Source organism: Dreissena polymorpha, chromosome 3 (genome assembly GCF_020536995.1).
Source record: "Dreissena polymorpha isolate Duluth1 chromosome 3, UMN_Dpol_1.0, whole genome shotgun sequence".
Classification (NCBI taxonomy): domain Eukaryota; kingdom Metazoa; phylum Mollusca; class Bivalvia; order Myida; family Dreissenidae; genus Dreissena; species Dreissena polymorpha.
The window spans coordinates 107509006-107527652 of record NC_068357.1 but is presented as its reverse complement, the minus strand read 5'-3'; the positions used below and the strand labels follow the sequence as shown (position 1 = coordinate 107527652).

At 32.7% G+C, this 18647-nt stretch overlaps 1 protein-coding gene and 1 long non-coding RNA gene across 6 annotated transcripts in view; one reads left to right on the top strand and one right to left on the bottom strand.

Annotated features, from left to right (window-relative positions):
* The window catches only part of LOC127870885 (uncharacterized), a 385033-nt gene that overhangs the window by 87446 nt on the left and 278940 nt on the right, over nucleotides 1-18647 (top strand). The gene's annotated exons all lie outside the window — the stretch shown is intronic.
* Nucleotides 3263-18590, bottom strand: LOC127870900 (uncharacterized). 5 transcript variants are annotated; one of them, XR_008044972.1, is made up of 7 exons: nucleotides 18532-18590; nucleotides 13308-13394; nucleotides 9635-9755; nucleotides 8148-8268; nucleotides 6660-6780; nucleotides 5175-5295; nucleotides 3263-3807 (listed from the first exon to the last, which is right to left on the bottom strand). It is a non-coding gene; the product is annotated as an uncharacterized LOC127870900 (long non-coding RNA). The 5 variants fall into 5 exon arrangements; XR_008044969.1 differs by lacking the exon at nucleotides 13308-13394 and adding an exon at nucleotides 11123-11215 and having other exon boundaries at nucleotides 18532-18569; XR_008044970.1 differs by lacking the exon at nucleotides 18532-18590 and adding an exon at nucleotides 18317-18495.

Here is an 18647-nt window from a genome sequence, read left to right as displayed (position 1 = left end):
TGAATTTTCCTAAAATTAGCAATGGTTTTTAACATTATTACCTCCCTTTGTTTTCCATAATCTCAACCATAGCGGTTAAAAGATATATGCAAATTATGTTCGATTTGTTACCCGCACCATTTGTGGAATACATGTATCAATTTTCGTATGATATACACAATTTTAAAATTTGCGTTTTGCTATTAAGTTTTTTAATGTATGCATGCCATAAAACAAAAGCTTTTGTTAAATAAAATATAATGTTAATGAATTAAATGCAACATTTCTGAACTGTATCCTGTGTTTTGTTTGTTTTCATAGTAATTCCAAAAATTCACACAATTCAAGGGAAACAACCAGAACAGAAATAATAAAAAAAATAGTGTTCCTATTCACAACATTTGACTCTATTTAGCAGAGAAGCACACAAGTTATATGTCAAATGTTTAAAATGATTATTGACACTATCAATCAGTCTTACAGATGTATATACCCATATGATTACATAATACATGCACCAATATTGATATTCATTCATTAAAATACCATTCAAAATAGATCACTCCATAAGAAATCACAGCACAGTTATAAAACATCACGCTAGGAAAAACAAAGGTGTACTTTTCAAAAAGGAGTATTTCCCACTATAAAGTTTTCTGAAGGCATGTGCCCTGTGTAGAGAAACAAGTTCAAGATTCTATTCCGTTGAATTCAGACACCTGACCTGGAAAGTGTCGTGCGATTGGGTGATTCTGTGGCTAACGATGTCTTGATGCGTGTAATCGTTCTCGGGGTCCACTCGTTCTCCCTATTAAACTGCGACCCACATCAACAGTACCACAGTCTGAAAATCAAAGTGCTACAATTGGAACAGTGGGCAAATATATCTGACTATGAGAACATCATTGTAAACAAGACACAGCTTGGAACATTTTCAAGTGCATAAGGAACCTTCATGAGCACATATTTTCCTTTTTTTAATGCTTTGGGCCCATAACTTAAGTGCTTGATGTTGACACAAAGTTTACTGTGGCATAAATGTGACCATGCATTTGATGACATGGCATTTTATTTTCAAGATCATATAGTGCTGGTGAGCTTTAAGCTTAGCTTTTGCAAGATCCTTGGCGAAAGAATTCGCCTTTTCCCGCAGGAAAACTACACCGCAGAACCCATAGACGCTTGGAGTGTACGCCCCCTTCCAGATGTGGCATTCACTTATTATTTCGTATTTATTATCAAATAAATGCTTCAATCTTAGTCTTTCTTCATCTGTTAGGTGTCACATGAAGAAATATGTTGCCATAATGACTTCAAATAAGAAGAAAAAAATTTTGTTTGCGGCATGTTACAACCACTATTTTGCATAATTTCCTATTTTTACCAACTTTTTCTACAAAAACTGCAGACTTATCTTGCTTATTTAAGTATTCAAGCTCAGAAATGTGCAAATGTAGATGCTATTACACAAATATGAGTTTAAACATTGTTTCCAGTGCGAAACCAGCACACGTGAATTTTCCTAAAATTAGCAATGGTTTTAACATTATTACCTCCCTTTGTTTTCCATAATCTCAACCATAGCGGTTAAAAGATATATGCAAAATTATGTTCGATTTGTTACCGCAACACATTTGTGGAATACATGTATCAATTTTCGTATGATATACACAATTTAAAAATTTTGCGTTTTGCTATTAAGTTTTTTAATGTATGCATAATAAAACAAAAAGCTTTTGTTAAATTAAAATATAATGTTAATGAATTAAATGCAACATTTCTAAACTGTATCCTGTGTTTTGTTTGTATTTCATAGTAATTCCAAAAATTCACACAATTCAAGGGAAACAACCAGAACAGAAATAATAAAAAAAATAGTGTTCCTATTCACAACATTTGACTCTATTTAGCAGTGAAGCACACAAGTTATATGTCAAATGTTTAAAATGATTATGACACTATCAATCAGTCTTACAGATGTATATTCCCATATGATTACATAATACATGCACCAAATATTGATATTCATTCATTAAAATACATTCAAAATTAGATCACTCCATAAGAAATCACAGCACAGTTATAAAAACAATCACGCTAGGAAAAACAAAGGTGTACTTTTCAAAAAAGGAGTATTTCCAAACTATAAAGTTTCTGCAGGCATGTGCCCTGTGTAGAGAAACAAGTTCAAGATTCTATTCCGTTGAATTCAGACCCTGACCTGGAAAGTGTCGTGCGATTGGGTGATTCTGTGGCTAACGATGTCTTGAATGCGTGTAATCGTTCTCGGGGTCCACTCGTTCTCCCTATTAAACTGCGACCACATCAAACCAGTACCACAGTCTGAAAATCAAAGTGCTACAATTGGAAACAGTGGGCAAATATATCTGACTATGAGAACATCATTGTAAACAAGACACAGCTTGGAAACATTTTCAAGTGCATAAGGAACCTTCATGAGCACATATTTTCCTTTTGTTAATGCTTTGAGGCCATAACTTAAGTGCTGATGTTGACACAAAGTTTACTGTGGCATAAATGTGACACATGCATTTTTGATGACATGGCATGTTTATTTTCAAGATAATATAGTGCATGGTGAGCTTTAAGCCTTAGCCTTTTGCCGCGGAAACTACACCGCAGAACACCATAGACGCTTGGAGTGTACGCCCCCTTCCAGATGTGGCATTCACTTATTATTTCGTATTTATTATCAAATAAATGCTTCAATCTTAGTCTTTCTTCATCTGTTAGGTGTCACATGAAGAAATATGTTGCCATAATGACTTCAAATAAGAAGAAAAAAGAATTTATGTTTGCGGCATGTTACAAAACCACTATTTTGCATAATTTTCCTATTTTTACCAACTTTTTCTACAAAACTGCAGACTTATCTTGCTTATTTAAGTATTCAAGCTCAGAAAATGTGCAAATGTAGATGCTATTACACAAATATGAGTTTAAACATTGTTTTCCAGTGCGAAACATGCACACGTGAAATTTTCCTAAAATTAGCAATGGTTTTAACATTATTACCTCCCTTTGTTTTCCATAATCTCAACCATAGCGGTTAAAAGATATATGCAAAATTATGTTCGATTTGTTACCGCAACACATTTGTGGAATACATGTATCAATTTTCGTATGATATACACAATTTTAAAATTTTGCGTTTTGCTATTAAGTTTTTTAATGTATGCATAATAAAACAAAAAGCTTTTGTTAAATTAAAATATAATGTTTAATGAATTAAATGCAACATTTCTGAACTGTATCCTGTGTTTTGTTTGTATTTCATAGTAATTCCAAAAATTCACACAATTCAAGGGAAACAACCAGAACAGAAATAATCAAAAAAATAGTGTTCCTATTCACAACATTTGACTCTATTTAGCAGAGAAGCACACAAGTTATATGTCAAATGTTTAAAATGATTATTGACACTATCAATCAGTCTTACAGATGTATATTCCCATATGATTACATAATACATGCACCAAATATTGATATTCATTCATTAAAATACCATTCAAAATTAGATCACTCCATAAGAAATCACAGCACAGTTATAAAAACAATCACGCTAGGAAAAACAAAGGTGTACTTTTCAAAAAAGGAGTATTTCCAAACTATAAAGTTTCTGCAGGCATGTGCCCTGTGTAGAGAAACAAGTTCAAGATTCTATTCCGTTGAATTCAGACCCTGACCTGGAAAGTGTCGTGCGATTGGGTGATTCTGTGGCTAACGATGTCTTGAATGCGTGTAATCGTTCTCGGGGTCCACTCGTTCTCCCTATTAAACTGCGACCACATCAAACAGTACCACAGTCTGAAAATCAAAGTGCTACAATTGGAAACAGTGGGCAAATATATCTGACTATGAGAACATCATTGTAAACAAGACACAGCTTGGAAACATTTTCAAGTGCATAAGGAACCTTCATGAGCACATATTTTCCTTTTGTTAATGCTTTGAGGCCCATAACTTAAGTGCTTGATGTTGACACAAAGTTTACTGTGGCATAAATGTGACACATGCATTTTTGATGACATGGCATGTTTATTTTCAAGATAATATAGTGCATGGTGAGCTTTAAGCCTTAGCCTTTTGCCGCGGGAAACTACACCGCAGAACACCATAGACGCTTGGAGTGTACGCCCCCTTCCAGATGTGGCATTCACTTATTATTTCGTATTTATTATCAAATAAATGCTTCAATCTTAGTCTTTCTTCATCTGTTAGGTGTCACATGAAGAAATATGTTGCCATAATGACTTCAAATAAGAAGAAAAAAAAGAATTTATGTTTGCGGCATGTTACAAACCACTATTTTGCATAATTTTCCTATTTTTACCAACTTTTTCTACAAAACTGCAGACTTATCTTGCTTATTTAAGTATTCAAGCTCAGAAAATGTGCAAATGTAGATGCTATTACACAAATATGAGTTTAAACATTGTTTTCCAGTGCGAAACCAGCACACGTGAAATTTTCCTAAAATTAGCAATGGTTTTTAACATTATTACCTCCCTTTGTTTTCCATAATCTCAACCATAGCGGTTAAAAGATATATGCAAAATTATGTTCGATTTGTTACCGCAACACATTTGTGGAATACATGTATCAATTTTCGTATGATATACACAATTTTAAAATTTTGCGTTTTGCTATTAAGTTTTTTAATGTATGCATAATAAAACAAAAAGCTTTTGTTAAATTAAAATATAATGTTTAATGAATTAAATGCAACATTTCTGAACTGTATCCTGTGTTTTGTTTGTATTTCATAGTAATTCCAAAAATTCACACAATTCAAGGGAAACAACCAGAACAGAAATAATCAAAAAAATAGTGTTCCTATTCACAACATTTGACTCTATTTAGCAGAGAAGCACACAAGTTATATGTCAAATGTTTAAAATGATTATTGACACTATCAATCAGTCTTACAGATGTATATTCCCATATGATTACATAATACATGCACCAAATATTGATATTCATTCATTAAAATACCATTCAAATTAGATCACTCCATAAGAAATCACAGCACAGTTATAAAAACAATCACGCTAGGAAAAACAAAGGTGTACTTTTCAAAAAAGGAGTATTTCCAACTATAAAGTTTCTGCAGGCATGTGCCCTGTGTAGAGAAACAAGTTCAAGATTCTATTCCGTTGAATTCAGACCCTGACCTGGAAAGTGTCGTGCGATTGGGTGATTCTGTGGCTAACGATGTCTTGAATGCGTGTAATCGTTCTCGGGGTCCACTCGTTCTCCCTATTAAACTGCGACCACATCAAACAGTACCACAGTCTGAAAATCAAAGTGCTACAATTGGAAACAGTGGGCAAATATATCTGACTATGAGAACATCATTGTAAACAAGACACAGCTTGGAAACATTTTCAAGTGCATAAGGAACCTTCATGAGCACATATTTTCCTTTTGTTAATGCTTTGAGGCCCATAACTTAAGTGCTTGATGTTGACACAAAGTTTACTGTGGCATAAATGTGACACATGCATTTTTGATGACATGGCATGTTTATTTTCAAGATAATATAGTGCATGGTGAGCTTAAGCCTTAGCCTTTTGCCGCGGAAACTACACCGCAGAACACCATAGACGCTTGGAGTGTACGCCCCCTTCCAGATGTGGCATTCACTTATTATTTCGTATTTATTATCAAATAAATGCTTCAATCTTAGTCTTTCTTCATCTGTTAGGTGTCACATGAAGAAATATGTTGCCATAATGACTTCAAATAAGAAGAAAAAAAGAATTTATGTTTGCGGCATGTTACAAACCACTATTTTGCATAATTTTCCTATTTTTACCAACTTTTTCTACAAAACTGCAGACTTATCTTGCTTATTTAAGTATTCAAGCTCAGAAAATGTGCAAATGTAGATGCTATTACACAAATATGAGTTTAAACATTGTTTTCCAGTGCGAAACCAGCACACGTGAAATTTTCCTAAAATTAGCAATGGTTTTAACATTATTACCTCCCTTTGTTTTCCATAATCTCAACCATAGCGGTTAAAAGATATATGCAAAATTATGTTCGATTTGTTACCGCAACACATTTGTGGAATACATGTATCAATTTTCGTATGATATACACAATTTTAAAATTTTGCGTTTTGCTATTAAGTTTTTTAATGTATGCATAATAAAACAAAAAGCTTTTGTTAAATTAAAATATAATGTTTAATGAATTAAATGCAACATTTCTGAACTGTATCCTGTGTTTTGTTTGTATTTCATAGTAATTCCAAAAATTCACACAATTCAAGGGAAACAACCAGAACAGAAATAATAAAAAAAATAGTGTTCCTATTCACAACATTTGACTCTATTTAGCAGAGAAGCACACAAGTTATATGTCAAATGTTTAAAATGATTATTGACACTATCAATCAGTCTTACAGATGTATATTCCCATATGATTACATAATACATGCACCAAATATTGATATTCATTCATTAAAATACCATTCAAAATTAGATCACTCCATAAGAAATCACAGCACAGTTATAAAAACAATCACGCTAGGAAAACAAAGGTGTACTTTTCAAAAAAGGAGTATTTCCAAACTATAAAGTTTCTGAAGGCATGTGCCCTGTGTAGAGAAACAAGTTCAAGATTCTATTCCGTTGAATTCAGACCCTGACCTGGAAAGTGTCGTGCGATTGGGTGATTCTGTGGCTAACGATGTCTTGAATGCGTGTAATCGTTCTCGGGGTCCACTCGTTCTCCCTATTAAACTGCGACCACATCAAACAGTACCACAGTCTGAAAATCAAAGTGCTACAATTGGAAACAGTGGGCAAATATATCTGACTATGAGAACATCATTGTAAACAAGACACAGCTTGGAAACATTTTCAAGTGCATAAGGAACCTTCATGAGCACATATTTTCCTTTTGTTAATGCTTTGAGGCCCATAACTTAAGTGCTTGATGTTGACACAAAGTTTACTGTGGCATAAATGTGACACATGCATTTTTGATGACATGGCATGTTTATTTTCAAGATAATATAGTGCATGGTGAGCTTTAAGCCTTAGCCTTTTGCCGCGGAAACTACACCGCAGAACACCATAGACGCTTGGAGTGTACGCCCCCTTCCAGATGTGGCATTCACTTATTATTTCGTATTTATTATCAAATAAATGCTTCAATCTTAGTCTTTCTTCATCTGTTAGGTGTCACATGAAGAAATATGTTGCCATAATGACTTCAAATAAGAAGAAAAAAAGAATTTATGTTTGCGGCATGTTACAAACCACTATTTTGCATAATTTTCCTATTTTTACCAACTTTTTCTACAAAACTGCAGACTTATCTTGCTTATTTAAGTATTCAAGCTCAGAAAATGTGCAAATGTAGATGCTATTACACAAATATGAGTTTTAAACATTGTTTTCCAGTGCGAAACATGCACACGTGAAATTTTCCTAAAATTAGCAATGGTTTTAACATTATTACCTCCCTTTGTTTTCCATAATCTCAACCATAGCGGTTAAAAGATATATGCAAAATTATGTTCGATTTGTTACCGCAACACATTTGTGGAATACATGTATCAATTTTCGTATGATATACACAATTTTAAAATTTTGCGTTTTGCTATTAAGTTTTTTAATGTATGCATAATAAAACAAAAAGCTTTTGTTAAATTAAAATATAATGTTTAATGAATTAAATGCAACATTTCTGAACTGTATCCTGTGTTTTGTTTGTATTTCATAGTAATTCCAAAAATTCACACAATTCAAGGGAAACAACCAGAACAGAAATAATCAAAAAAATAGTGTTCCTATTCACAACATTTGACTCTATTTAGCAGAGAAGCACACAAGTTATATGTCAAATGTTTAAAATGATTATTGACACTATCAATCAGTCTTACAGATGTATATTCCCATATGATTACATAATACATGCACCAAATATTGATATTCATTCATTAAAATACCATTCAAAATTAGATCACTCCATAAGAAATCACAGCACAGTTATAAAAACAATCACGCTAGGAAAAACAAAGGTGTACTTTTCAAAAAAGGAGTATTTCCAAACTATAAAGTTTCTGCAGGCATGTGCCCTGTGTAGAGAAACAAGTTCAAGATTCTATTCCGTTGAATTCAGACCCTGACCTGGAAAGTGTCGTGCGATTGGGTGATTCTGTGGCTAACGATGTCTTGAATGCGTGTAATCGTTCTCGGGGTCCACTCGTTCTCCCTATTAAACTGCGACCACATCAAACAGTACCACAGTCTGAAAATCAAAGTGCTACAATTGGAAACAGTGGGCAAATATATCTGACTATGAGAACATCATTGTAAACAAGACACAGCTTGGAAACATTTTCAAGTGCATAAGGAACCTTCATGAGCACATATTTTCCTTTTGTTAATGCTTTGAGGCCCATAACTTAAGTGCTTGATGTTGACACAAAGTTTACTGTGGCATAAATGTGACACATGCATTTTTGATGACATGGCATGTTTATTTTCAAGATAATATAGTGCATGGTGAGCTTTAAGCCTTAGCCTTTTGCCGCGGAAACTACACCGCAGAACACCATAGACGCTTGGAGTGTACGCCCCCTTCCAGATGTGGCATTCACTTATTATTTCGTATTTATTATCAAATAAATGCTTCAATCTTAGTCTTTCTTCATCTGTTAGGTGTCACATGAAGAAATATGTTGCCATAATGACTTCAAATAAGAAGAAAAAAAGAATTTATGTTTGCGGCATGTTACAAACCACTATTTTGCATAATTTTCCTATTTTTACCAACTTTTTCTACAAAACTGCAGACTTATCTTGCTTATTTAAGTATTCAAGCTCAGAAAATGTGCAAATGTAGATGCTATTACACAAATATGAGTTTAAACATTGTTTTCCAGTGCGAAACCAGCACACGTGAAATTTTCCTAAAATTAGCAATGGTTTTAACATTATTACCTCCCTTTGTTTTCCATAATCTCAACCATAGCGGTTTAAAAGATATATGCAAAATTATGTTCGATTTGTTACCGCAACACATTTGTGGAATACATGTATCAATTTTCGTATGATATACACAATTTTAAAATTTTGCGTTTTGCTATTAAGTTTTTTAATGTATGCATAATAAAACAAAAAGCTTTTGTTAAATTAAAATATAATGTTTAATGAATTAAATGCAACATTTCTGAACTGTATCCTGTGTTTTGTTTGTATTTCATAGTAATTCCAAAAATTCACACAATTCAAGGGAAACAACCAGAACAGAAATAATCAAAAAATAGTGTTCCTATTCACAACATTTGACTCTATTTAGCAGAGAAGCACACAAGTTATATGTCAAATGTTTAAAATGATTATTGACACTATCAATCAGTCTTACAGATGTATATTCCCATATGATTACATAATACATGCACCAAATATTGATATTCATTCATTAAAATACCATTCAAAATTAGATCACTCCATAAGAAATCACAGCACAGTTATAAAAACAATCACGCTAGGAAAAACAAAGGTGTACTTTTCAAAAAAGGAGTATTTCCAAACTATAAAGTTTCTGCAGGCATGTGCCCTGTGTAGAGAAACAAGTTCAAGATTCTATTCCGTTGAATTCAGACCCTGACCTGGAAAGTGTCGTGCGATTGGGTGATTCTGTGGCTAACGATGTCTTGAATGCGTGTAATCGTTCTCGGGGTCCACTCGTTCTCCCTATTAAACTGCGACCACATCAAACAGTACCACAGTCTGAAAATCAAAGTGCTACAATTGGAAACAGTGGGCAAATATATCTGACTATGAGAACATCATTGTAAACAAGACACAGCTTGGAAACATTTTCAAGTGCATAAGGAACCTTCATGAGCACATATTTTCCTTTTGTTAATGCTTTGAGGCCCATAACTTAAGTGCTTGATGTTGACACAAAGTTTACTGTGGCATAAATGTGACACATGCATTTTTGATGACATGGCATGTTTATTTTCAAGATAATATAGTGCATGGTGAGCTTTAAGCCTTAGCCTTTTGCCGCGGAAACTACACCGCAGAACACCATAGACGCTTGGAGTGTACGCCCCCTTCCAGATGTGGCATTCACTTATTATTTCGTATTTATTATCAAATAAATGCTTCAATCTTAGTCTTTCTTCATCTGTTAGGTGTCACATGAAGAAATATGTTGCCATAATGACTTCAAATAAGAAGAAAAAAAGAATTTATGTTTGCGGCATGTTACAAACCACTATTTTGCATAATTTTCCTATTTTTACCAACTTTTTCTACAAAACTGCAGACTTATCTTGCTTATTTAAGTATTCAAGCTCAGAAAATGTGCAAATGTAGATGCTATTACACAAATATGAGTTTAAACATTGTTTTCCAGTGCGAAACCAGCACACGTGAAATTTTCCTAAAATTAGCAATGGTTTTAACATTATTACCCTCCCTTTGTTTTCCATAATCTCAACCATAGCGGTTAAAAGATATATGCAAAATTATGTTCGATTTGTTACCGCAACACATTTGTGGAATACATGTATCAATTTTCGTATGATATACACAATTTTAAAATTTTGCGTTTTGCTATTAAGTTTTTTAATGTATGCATAATAAAACAAAAAGCTTTTGTTAAATTAAAATATAATGTTTAATGAATTAAATGCAACATTTCTGAACTGTATCCTGTGTTTTGTTTGTATTTCATAGTAATTCCAAAAATTCACACAATTCAAGGGAAACAACCAGAACAGAAATAATCAAAAAAATAGTGTTCCTATTCACAACATTTGACTCTATTTAGCAGAGAAGCACACAAGTTATATGTCAAATGTTTAAAATGATTATTGACACTATCAATCAGTCTTACAGATGTATATTCCCATATGATTACATAATACATGCACCAAATATTGATATTCATTCATTAAAATACCATTCAAAATTAGATCACTCCATAAGAAATCACAGCACAGTTATAAAAACAATCACGCTAGGAAAAACAAAGGTGTACTTTTCAAAAAAGGAGTATTTCCAAACTATAAAGTTTCTGAAGGCATGTGCCCTGTGTAGAGAAACAAGTTCAAGATTCTATTCCGTTGAATTCAGACCCTGACCTGGAAAGTGTCGTGCGATTGGGTGATTCTGTGGCTAACGATGTCTTGAATGCGTGTAATCGTTCTCGGGGTCCACTCGTTCTCCCTATTAAACTGCGACCACATCAAACAGTACACGCCGGGTATGCGAATACTTCGTTTACGGATGGCACTTCACTAACAGAGAACAACAAACGCCACGCGCTAGAGGTAAGTTCCTCTGTTTTATTTAAAGTTATATCCTAAAGATTAGTTTTTAAGACAAGACACATGGTCGAGTTGATAAATGGTGTATCCTTTTGTATTGGGAATACACAATTTCACGGAAGAATGGTACAGTTTTGCCCAAAAAATAGAAAATTCGATCTGAAAACAGCATACACTGGATGAACAGTAAACATTTTAACAAAATAAAACTACTTAGAATTATTGCAAGAAATTGTTTGCTATTCCAGCATGTAGAGTAATCACTGTGCTTCAAATACTGAAATTTTGATAGCATTCAATGAAATATAAACAAAGATAGTGCATTTTGTAATAGGTGGCATACATAAAGTTGCAGCCACTTTGTTTACCGATAAAGGGCACTTCAGATTACGTAGACTTTCAACAAAGCGGGCACTCTAATAACTGAGTTTTATCTTCTACCTCAAATGCATTTATTTATATTATGGCTATTCATACGAAACATTTTTAAAATATATTTTTCAAAAATAACATTACTATTAATTTATACTATGTTTATTATGATTGCAATTTTCAAATAAGATAATATTTATTATTAAATAAATGTGTACGGATAATGCGGATCAACACAATCGTGTTTAATTTTACTTATAGCAGGGCTCTAGATAACGGTAGTGAAGGGGTCTTTATGACGCAAATACACATTTGTTCTTCATAAAATCCTATGTCGGTTGTGCTTATTTGAATCGCATCATCAAGACGATACTTATGCGTAGCAACAAAATTAAAAAGAGAATGGTAAAACTCCCTGTATTTTGAGCCCTGCTTATAGGGAGCACTTCCCTTTACGCAACGCTAACGTTTGCTCGAAGTGCGATTCACCTGACCCTAAATCACTGTATTGGTTGAGTTTTAAGAATCACGGTTAAAATTAAATCGTAAAAACAACTGATTCTGGAAAAAAGGAATGCGTACATAAAATGTTTAAATGTCATATTATGGAGTCAGTACTTAGTATACCCACACAAACGAAGTTTAGGGTGCTATATTGGATAGAACTTCATATGCAGCATGTGTTGTGTTTATATTAAAACAAAGACGGATATGCATAATTTTTACACCACTATCGTGTGATTAAATCAACCCCGCCCGTTCTTTTATTGCTATTTTCGTTTATTGGCATTGAGCCAAAAAGTTCCTATAGAATTTCGAACCTGCATCGCTGCTGATATTAATCTCTGAGAGGCAGTTTAAGCAGAGTGATTATTCATGACATGCTATCTAATATAAAAGTAAATAGCCTTAGTACCTTCATTTGGACATAAAGATAAATGCTTAAGATCAACCGCTTAGAACGTAATTTAAAATATATGGTCATATAGATTTTACTCATTAGACATATCCAATTTGTTTAACATTTATCTTTCACATTTATACCAAATCATAATCATATTTCAAAGGGTTAAGAACATGCTTCGGTTATTCGTTTTTTATTTGCGTACTAAGTACATACATTCGTATTTATTGCCTGCTTACTTTAACAGTATTCCACAGCGAATTCTGCATTTTTTATTCACAAAAAACGAGTGTGTTATATCTGGAAAAAAGTGTCTAGATGTCGGGAAACGAAGTGCCATTGTTTTTTAGATGATCGGTAAACGAAGTGCAGATGAAAAATGTGCATGCGACTCTTAAAACATTTGAATTTTCTCAAATACATTAGTAAACTAAAATGTAACATGTTGTAACATTACTGGATATATTGATCTTTTATTTCGAATAGTAAGCACGTTCTTGATTTATTTCCAAGTATGTTTATTTTGTTTAAATATGTACTGATCATTCAATTCATGCTGATTATCGATGGCATTTTATCGTTTTTTTTTTAAATAATTCACCGTTTTTCCGCGAATTTCTTTCTTCGCAATACGAAGTGCTATATCATTAATCACCCAAACAATGTTCTGTGTCTTAAAACCAAATAAACAGAACATAAATACAAAAAAACTGAAGAACTCACCTCTCGCGCGTGGCGTTTGTTGTTCTCTGTAAGTGAAGTGCCATCCGTAAACGAAGTATTCGCATACCCGGCGTGCAGTACCACAGTCTGAAAATCAAAGTGCTACAATTGGAAACAGTGGGCAAATATATCTGACTATGAGAACATCATTGTAAACAAGACACAGCTTGGAAACATTTTCAAGTGCATAAGGAACCTTCATGAGCACATATTTTCCTTTTGTTAATGCTTTGAGGCCCATAACTTAAGTGCTTGATGTTGACACAAAGTTTACTGTGGCATAAATGTGACACATGCATTTTTGATGACATGGCATGTTTATTTTCAAGATAATATAGTGCATGGTGAGCTTTAAGCCTTAGCCTTTTGCCGCGGAAACTACACCGCAGAACACCATAGACGCTTGGAGTGTACGCCCCCTTCCAGATGTGGCATTCACTTATTATTTCGTATTTATTATCAAATAAATGCTTCAATCTTAGTCTTTCTTCATCTGTTAGGTGTCACATGAAGAAATATGTTGCCATAATGACTTCAAATAAGAAGAAAAAAAGAATTTATGTTTGCGGCATGTTACAAACCACTATTTTGCATAATTTTCCTATTTTTACCAACTTTTTCTACAAAACTGCAGACTTATCTTGCTTATTTAAGTATTCAAGCTCAGAAAATGTGCAAATGTAGATGCTATTACACAAATATGAGTTTAAACATTGTTTTCCAGTGCGAAACCAGCACACGTGAAATTTTCCTAAAATTAGCAATGGTTTTAACATTATTACCTCCCTTTGTTTTCCATAATCTCAACCATAGCGGTTAAAAGATATATGCAAAATTATGTTCAATTTGTTACCGCAACACATTTGTGGAATACATGTATCAATTTTCGTATGATATACACAATTTTAAAATTTTGCGTTTTGCTATTAAGGGGGCAGGGGATATATTTTTTACCAAATTTCGAGTTCCGAAAGGCCGCAAACAGTCAAATCCATTGCATCAAAATAGCGACTTCAATGAAAAAATATTTTTTTCGATAACCCATTGATGTTATACATAATTTTGAAGGGAAATACATAACAAGTACAGAACTGAAAAAAAAAGAAAATCGGTTGAACATAAGTGGAGTTATTCCCCTTTGAAAATTTCAAAAAATGTGATTTTTCTGCAAAAAAACATGTCAAGTTTTTAAATTAGCCCTATGGTGATAACTTATTGATTTAACATATTAATTTGAAGGGAATGACATGACAAGTACACAACTGGAAAAAAAATGAAAATCCGTTGAACCTAAGTGGAGTTATCCCCCTTTGAATTGTTTAGACAAAAAGTGTTTTTTTCCGCTAAAAAACACGTGTAGAGTTTTGAAATTAGTACTATGATGATAATTTATTGATGTTGAATATAATTTTGAAGGAAATAACATAATAAGTACTAAAATGAAAACAAACAATTCAAATCATTAAACATAAGTGAAATTTTCAGCCTATAAAAATAAAAAAAAATGTGATTTTCTGCTAAAAAACACATGCCAAGTTTTGAAATTAGTACTATGATGTTATGATGCAAAATACATGTTGTCTACTGAATACTAAATCATTAGTCAATGTCAATGTAAGTAAATTATAATCAATTCTGTTATTGTGTGTTTTTTTTTCGTTGAAAATCTGCTAGTATTCGGCCCCACTCCCAATGGAAAAAAGGTATTTATTTTCCCAAATAGGAAGTATAAAATCCCATTTGAAGGTTTCCATTTTTTTTTTATATATCTAAACCTTTAGTTCATCAGCTCTATTATAAGTTGAACCTTAGTAAATATTATAACAAAAGCACTTTTATTCTCAATTTTGAATTATTTGTAAGTAAAACAGCACTAATTTCCCACTCTATAAAGTTAAAGTTTAAACACCGTGATTTTTCCCAATCCAAAGGGACCTGGCCCCATTCCTAAAATGGTGAAAAAACACTGAATACAATAACAACTGACATAAAATACAAGATCAAAGTGCAGTCAAATACACAACAAGCCTTTAAAATCACTCTCTGAAAGAATTGAAAGTATATACATGTAATCGGTACAAAATGAATGTAAAAACATTTGGTAATTATTATATAGCTCCCCTTCTGCTATGTTAATGTCATATACTTATCATTAAACATCATGTACACATGCATTTATCTTACCACCTTTCTAATAATCTAAACACTTATCAACATGTCACCCTCCTTGTACTCCCAGGTATAGAAATTAATGGATATTCGTTAGCATTGTGCCAGTAAATGTTGGCCCCGGCAACTCAATTTCAAAAGTTTGTAGTCCAGCCAGGCAACTTGTTTTTTTTAAAGCTTGAAACAATTCATTTCAAAGAAAAATTGAAAAAATATTGGTGAAAGTGGATCAATAATACATTTAATAATCTTCATTAATTAAGGCCAAAATAATTATTCAATTAATGCTTGTAATAGGACATAATGCATTGACATTGCTTTATGTCAGTAGTGTTGTTGTTCTATTATCTATTATTTTGTTTAAAGAAGGTATAAGATACACATGACATGTACATGGTTCTGGGCTCATTACTCTTTGGCTGGACAACCAAATATACTAAAGATGGTTGCCCATGCAGGCAACTAATTATAAAAAGTTAGTTTCTATCCTCTTCTAGCTTTGCTGTATAAATATCATCATCATAATCATACTTCAGATTGAACCAGTCCAGAAGGCCCGGTACCTGAAGAACAGTGGAAAAAAACATTTTAAATTGTTGATGTATTGAAATAAAAAACATGTATCCATATGTGTTAGTGGGTGCTTGTTGGCTTATTAATAATTATTTTATAACATGAACTTGAGTTATCATGCACAAACTTATGCTGTAATGTTAAATGTTATTTTTTTTATAACAGTACGTTTTCATTCCAAATAATACATGTAATTATTAAATTTAATTTTAAGCACCCACAAATGTTGTTGTTCTGTTGTTGTTTTTTATAAGACCAGTGAATTAACAGTTCAATTATAAAATTGTACTCTCCACTTTCTGCAATAAACCTCTGCAGAATGTTTTGACATACCAAGTCATGTTGTGTATCATACACAGGAATTTCATTTGCTTTGTTAATTAGTATTAAGACATTTTTCTTTAATTCCTGTACAGATAACATTATTTGTCTGACATTAATAATTGTGCTTATGTTATACACATCTTTATTTAATTGTTGTTAGGATACTTTCTTTCTAAACCTAAGTTGTACTCTCAAAGCTCTTTCAAGTGTTGATAGTTTTTATATTTTCTTTCTTAAGATTTGATCAATATGCATTTGCTACTATTGCATTTTTCATCACTGAACAAAACTGTGCACAGTGAGTTCACTCATGCCTCTACTTTTGATTATGCCCATCAATTCTGCAATGGTAACTCAATGCCTTTTTTTTTCTCAAATTGTATTTGAAAAATCAAACATACTTTCATGAATATCATTAATCCTGGCTGCAAGTTCCTGGTATGTGCAACAATTGAATTATGAAATATCATTGTGGAAAAAAAACAAAAACATTTTCAAACCATTAAAATACAGGGACCCATTGGTGGTATCTTTTAATTAAAATGTACTTTTATTTTTATGAAAAAAATTATTCATTTGCAGCAGTGCTGCACTACAACAACTACTTGAGACACAATCACAAAACTGTTTTATTTTAATTTCAAACAATACACCTTGATGCATAATAATCATAAGTACACTTTCAATGTGTCTCAGTTAATACACAGATTAATCATTATCATGTATATGCATCATGTAAACAGTCTTTTCAAATCTATTCAACTCCTCAAATAAACAGTAGCCTACTGTCCACTTGAAACTTGTTTAGACTTCAGTAGTTAACTTGTTATTGTTGTCATGAATCAAATTACAAAATTCTAGTTAAATTTGTGAATAAATAACAATAAACTTATTACTACCTAATAAAAATATATTTGTCTTGGTCTTGAAATTAATTTAACTAACTAAAATCACGAAAATCACAAATTCTTTAGAAAAATATTTGATCTGGGTCGAAATTTCGGGCATCTGTTTTGTTACTTTCGTTTTCAAATTTACCACTTCCGGTTTATAAATAGATCGACCTTGACTTAGTAATGCCTCTACACATAAAATGCGCAGCCGACAGCGTGGTCAATTCTACTGGTTTCGTAATGAAAAAAGGTTTATCTTCAATAAAATAACAAAAAATCAATGACAACGAAAATAAAAATAGGAAATATATGCATTTTTCTTTCACCTCAAACCGTTTTATGTACTTTTTCAATGCAAAATATTGTTTTAGCTTCGACTTTAAAGGTGGTGTAGGTGCGCACGGCTGTTGACAATAGTAATCATGCAAGTTCTGACCTCAATTCCCTAAATAAAATCATTCAGGAAGCGGAATTTACGACACCTATGAAAACAAAAATGGCGGATTTTGAATGTTGAATTTCAAAACAGTGATTGAAACTTTGGTTATAATCGTCATTAATTTATTATTAAAACAATTTTTAAATGATCTAAAACACAAAGAAAAATATCTTACCTTTCTAAACATGTTATTTCCTGCTGAAAATCTAATGATTTTATACATTTTATGACAATTTACAAACATGCTATTTACAATAGAATCAGAAGGGGAGCTATTTGTAGACGCAAACGTTGAAGTCGCTAATCAAAACAGAAAGTGACACAAGAAAGCCTTTTTGTGTCAGTGTCATAGCATAGGCATTATACATTGAAAATACAACCAAAGACAAGGCTGGCTTCTTCACTTGTGAAACTATGGCCCTTGATCTTTCCCCCCACCCACCTCATTTTTATGAAAAATTGAGAAATTTGACCCATTTCATGGCATGCACAGAACATTCAAACAGAATGCAATCCTAGTTTTGGCTACATTACTCATTAATTTCATCCCTGTGCTTTGTTTATTTGCCTAGAAAAGTGTCTCCCATACGTTTAGATTTTTCACAATTTACCTTCAAAATTTTGTTCTGTTTCTGCAGCGTGAAATATTGACTTCCGACAAAAGTGAAAACCTCCTTTTTGAAGATTCAAAATTTCCTTGCTAGGGAGCTGTGGCTAGTTGTAATGTTTTTTTCCAAAATTTTGAGACATTCTTTCTACAACCTAACACAAGAAATACATCTTATAAATACCTAATTGATTTTTAAAGACCATAGGTAACACCTACCCTAAAGATATGGACCCCCCTTTCACTGATATATCCCCTGCCACCTAAGACCGGTGTGACACAATGCCTCGATTTAAAATTCGTAGGTGAACAAACACTGATATATCCAAGGGAAG